Here is a 6601-nt window from a genome sequence, read left to right as displayed (position 1 = left end):
CTACGTTTAAACTAGATGGAGATATTATGAATGTTTAAATTAGATGGAGATATTATGAATGTTTAAATTAGATGGAGGATATTATGAATGTCTAAAGTAGATGAGATATTATGAATGTTTAAATTAGATGGAGATATTATGAATGTCTAAAGTAGATGAGATATTATGAATGTTTAAATTAGATGGAGATATTATGAATGTCTAAACTAAACTAGATGAGATATTATGAATGTCTAAACTAGACGAGATTATTATGAATGTCTAAACTAGACGAGATATTATGAATGTCTAAACTAAACTAGATGAGATATTATGAATGTCTAAACTAGACGAGATATTATGAATGTCTAAACTAGACGAGATATTATGAATGTTTAAATTAGATGGAGATATTATGAATGTCTAAACTAGACGGAGATATTATGAATGTCTAAACTAGACGAGATATTATGAATGTCTAAACTAGACGAGATATTATGAATGTCTAAACTAGACGAGATATTATGAATGTCTAAACTAGACGAGATATTATGAATGTTTAAATTAGATGGAGATATTATGAATGTCTAAACTAGACGAGATATTATGAATGTCTAAACTAGACGAGATATTATGAATGTCTAAACGAGACGAGATATTATGAATGTCTAAACGAGACGAGATATTATGAATGTCTAAACTAGATGGAGATATTATGAATGTCTAAACTAGACGGAGATATTATGAATGTCTAAACTAGATGAGATATTATGAATGTTTAAATTAGATGGAGATATTATGAATGTCTAAACTAGACGGAGATATTATGAATGTCTAAACTAGATGGAGATATTATGAATGTCTAAACTAGATGGAGATATTATGAATGTTTAAACTAGATGAGATATTATGAATGTTTAAATTAGATGGAGATATTATGAATGTTTAAACTAGATGGAGATATTATGAATGTTTAAATTAGATGGAGATATTATGAATGTTTAAACTAGATGAGATATTATGAATGTCTAAACTAGATGAGATATTATGAATGTTTAAACTAGATGGAGATATTATGAATGTCTAAACTAAACTAGATGAGATATTATGAATGTCTAAACTAGACGAGATATTATGAATGTTTAAACTAGATGAGATATTATGAATGTTTAAACTAGACGGAGATATTATGAATGTCTAAACTAGACGGAGATATTATGAATGTTTAAACTAGATGAGATATTATGAATGTTTAAACTAGATGGAGATATTATGAATGTTTAAATTAGATGGAGATATTATGAATGTCTAAACTAGATGAGATATTATGAATGTTTAAATTAGATGGAGATATTATGAATGTTTAAATTAGATGGAGATATTATGAATGTTTAAACTAGATGAGATATTATGAATGTCTAAACTAGATGAGATATTATGAATGTTTAAACTAGATGGAGATATTATGAATGTCTAAACTAAACTAGATGAGATATTATGAATGTCTAAACTAGACGAGATATTATGAATGTCTAAACTAGACGAGATATTATGAATGTTTAAATTAGATGGAGATATTATGAATGTCTAAACTAGACGAGATATTATGAATGTCTAAACTAGACGAGATATTATGAATGTCTAAACGAGACGAGATATTATGAATGTCTAAACGAGACGAGATATTATGAATGTCTAAACTAGATGGAGATATTATGAATGTCTAAACTAGACGGAGATATTATGAATGTCTAAACTAGATGAGATATTATGAATGTTTAAATTAGATGGAGATATTATGAATGTCTAAACTAGATGGAGATATTATGAATGTCTAAACTAGATGGAGATATTATGAATGTCTAAACTAGATGGAGATATTATGAATGTTTAAACTAGATGAGATATTATGAATGTTTAAATTAGATGGAGATATTATGAATGTTTAAACTAGATGGAGATATTATGAATGTTTAAATTAGATGGAGATATTATGAATGTTTAAACTAGATGAGATATTATGAATGTCTAAACTAGATGAGATATTATGAATGTTTAAACTAGATGGAGATATTATGAATGTCTAAACTAAACTAGATGAGATATTATGAATGTCTAAACTAGACGAGATATTATGAATGTTTAAACTAGATGAGATATTATGAATGTTTAAACTAGACGGAGATATTATGAATGTCTAAACTAGACGGAGATATTATGAATGTTTAAACTAGATGAGATATTATGAATGTTTAAACTAGATGGAGATATTATGAATGTTTAAATTAGATGGAGATATTATGAATGTCTAAACTAGATGAGATATTATGAATGTTTAAATTAGATGGAGATATTATGAATGTCTAAACTAGATGGAGATATTATGAATGTTTAAACTAGATGGAGATATTATGAATGTTTAAACTAGATGGAGATATTATGAATGTCTAAACTAGATGAGATATTATGAATGTTTAAACTAGATGGAGATATTATGAATGTCTAAACTAGATGAGATATTATGAATGTCTAAACTAGACGAGATATTATGAATGTCTAAACGAGACGAGATATTATGAATGTCTAAACTAGACGAGATATTATGAATGTCTAAACTAGATGAGATATTATGAATGTTTAAACTAGATGGAGATATTATGAATGTTTAAATTAGATGGAGATATTATGAATGTCTAAACTAGACGAGATATTATGAATGTTTAAATTAGATGGAGATATTATGAATGTCTAAACTAGACGAGATATTATGAATGTTTAAACTAGATGAGATATTATGAATGTCTAAACTAGATGAGATATTATGAATGTTTAAACTAGATGGAGATATTATGAATGTCTAAACTAAACTAGATGAGATATTATGAATGTCTAAACTAGACGAGATATTATGAATGTTTAAACTAGATGAGATATTATGAATGTTTAAACTAGACGGAGATATTATGAATGTCTAAACTAGACGGAGATATTATGAATGTTTAAACTAGATGAGATATTATGAATGTTTAAACTAGATGGAGATATTATGAATGTTTAAATTAGATGGAGATATGAATGTCTAAACTAGATGAGATATTATGAATGTTTAAATTAGATGGAGATATTATGAATGTCTAAACTAGATGGAGATATTATGAATGTCTAAACTAGATGAGATATTATGAATGTTTAAACTAGACGGAGATATTATGAATGTCTAAACTAGACGGAGATATTATGAATGTTTAAACTAGATGGAGATATTATGAATGTCTAAACTAAACTAGATGAGATATTATGAATGTCTAAACTAGACGAGATATTATGAATGTCTAAACGAGACGAGATATTATGAATGTCTAAACGAGACGAGATATTATGAATGTCTAAACTAGATGAGATATTATGAATGTTTAAATTAGATGGAGATATTATGAATGTTTAAATTAGATGGAGATATTATGAATGTTTAAACTAGATGAGATATTATGAATGTCTAAACTAGACGGAGATATTATGAATGTTTAAACTAGATGAGATATTATGAATGTTTAAACTAGATGGAGATATTATGAATGTCTAAACTAGACGAGATATTATGAATGTCTAAACTAGATGAGATATTATGAATGTTTAAACTAGATGAGATATTATGAATGTTTAAATTAGATGGAGATATTATGAATGTTTAAACTAGATGGAGATATTATGAATGTTTAAATTAGATGGAGATATTATGAATGTTTAAACTAGACGGAGATATTATAGACATCTAAACTAGATGAGATATTACAGACATCTAAACTAGACGGAGATATTACAGACATCTCAACTAGATGGAGATATTACAGACATCTAAACTAGATGAGATATTACAGACATCTAAACTAGATGAGATATTACAGACATCTAAACTAGATGAGATATTACAGACATCTAAACTAGATGGAGATATTACAGACATCTAAACTAGATGAGATATTACAGACATCTAAACTAGATGAGATATTACAGACATCTAAACTAGATGAGATATTACAGACATCTCAACTAGATGGAGATATTACAGACATCTAAACTAGATGAGATATTACAGACATCTCAACTAGATGGAGATATTACAGACATCTAAACTAGATGAGATATTACAGACATCTCAACTAGATGGAGATATTACAGACATCTAAACTAGATGAGATATTACAGACATCTAAACTAGATGAGATATTACAGACATCTAAACTAGATGAGATATTACAGACATCTAAACTAGATGGAGATATTACAGACATCTAAACTAGATGAGATATTACAGACATCTAAACTAGATGAGATATTACAGACATCTAAACTAGATGAGATATTACAGACATCTAAACTAGACGAGATATTACAGACATCTCAACTAGACGGAGATATTACAGACATCTAAACTAGACGGAGATATTACAGACATCTAAACTAGATGAGATATTACAGACATCTAAACTAGACGGAGATATTACAGACATCTCAACTAGATGAGATATTACAGACATCTCAACTAGATGGAGATATTACAGACATCTAAACTAGATGAGATATTACAGACATCTCAACTAGATGGAGATATTACAGACATCTCAACTAGATGAGATATTACAGACATCTAAACTAGATGAGATATTACAGACATCTAAACTAGACGGAGATATTACAGACATCTAAACTAGACGGAGATATTACAGACATCTAAACTAGACGGAGATATTACAGACATCTAAACTAGATGAGATATTACAGACATCTAAACTAGACGGAGATATTACAGACATCTAAACTAGATGAGATATTACAGACATCTAAACTAGACGGAGATATTACAGACATCTAAACTAGATGAGATATTACAGACATCTAAACTAGATGAGATATTACAGACATCTAAACTAGATGAGATATTACAGACATCTAAACTAGATGAGATATTACAGACATCTAAACTAGATGAGATATTACAGACATCTAAACTAGATGAGATATTACAGACATCTCAACTAGACGGAGATATTACAGACATCTCAACTAGATGAGATATTACAGACATCTCAACTAGATGAGATATTACAGACATCTAAACTAGATGAGATATTACAGACATCTAAACTAGACGGAGATATTATAGACATCTAAACTAGATGGAGATTTTACAGACATCTAAACTAGATGAGATATTACAGACATCTAAACTAGATGAGATATTACAGACATCTCAACTAGATGGAGATATTACAGACATCTCAACTAGATGAGATATTACAGACATCTAAACTAGATGAGATATTACAGACATCTAAACTAGACGGAGATATTACAGACATCTAAACTAGATGAGATATTACAGACATCTAAACTAGATGAGATATTACAGACATCTAAACTAGACGGAGATATTACAGACATCTAAACTAGATATCTTGGCCAGCAAGTCAGACAAGTGTTTGGTTCCTTGATTCCATTCCAGAATGTGGTTGTGATATCATTCTATTGTACTGTGTTCTACCTCTCTGACCAATACCATTCTCTAGCACATAAAGAGTTGTTTTGTAAGCCTGCGACCAGGTTCTCTAAATAAGCCTTTCCTGTTAGAGAGGATGGGAAGTGGAAGGGAAACAACAAGAGAACGAGAGAGTGCAGTTTCATATCTGCTTTGTTGCATTAGCTAGGTCATCAGTCTTAGATCTCTACTGGTCACTTTCTCTGCTGTACGAGAGACCTGCCTATCTGTCTGTCTGGCTACATTCTCTGCTGTATGAGAGACCTGTCTATCTGTCTGTCTGTCTGTCTGGCTACATTCTCTGCTGTACGAGAGACCTGCCTATCTGTCTGTCTGGCTACATTCTCTGCTGTATGAGAGACCTGTCTATCTGTCTGTCTGTCTGTCTGGCTACATTCTCTGCTGTACGAGAGACCTGCCTAGTCTGTCTGTCTGGCTACATTCTCTGCTGTATGAGAGACCTGTCTATCTGTCTGTCTGTCTGTCTGGCTACATTCTCTGCTGTACGAGAGACCTGCCTATCTGTCTGTCTGGCTACATTCTCTGCTGTATGAGAGACCTGTCTATCTGTCTGTCTGGCCACTTTCTCTGCTGTACGAGAGACTTGCCAAGTCTGTCTGTCTGTCTGGCTACATTCTCTGCTGTACGAGAGACTTGCCAAGTCTGTCTGTCTGACTACATTCTCTGCTGTACGAGAGACCTGTCTGTCTGTCTGTCTGGATACATTCTCTGCTGTACGAGAGACCTGTCTATCTGTCTGTCTGGCTACATTCTCTGCTGTATGAGAGACCTGTCTATCTGTCTGTCTGTCTGTCTGGCCACTTTCTCTGCTGTACGAGAGACCTGTCTGTCTGTCTGTCTGGCTACATTCTCTGCTGTACGAGAGACCTGTCTGTCTGTCTGTCTGGCTACATTCTCTGCTGTACGAGAGACTTTCCAAGTCTGTCTGTCTGTCTGGCTACATTCTCTGCTGTACGAGAGACTTGCCAAGTCTGTCTGTCTGGCTACATTCTCTGCTGTACGAGAGACTTGCCAAGTCTGTCTGTCTGACTACATTCTCTGCTGTACGAGAGACCTGTCTGTCTG

Source organism: Salmo salar, chromosome 11 (assembly GCF_965601325.2).
Source record: "Salmo salar chromosome 11, fSalSal1, whole genome shotgun sequence".
NCBI lineage: Eukaryota > Metazoa > Chordata > Actinopteri > Salmoniformes > Salmonidae > Salmo > Salmo salar.
This window is presented reverse-complemented; position numbering follows the sequence as displayed.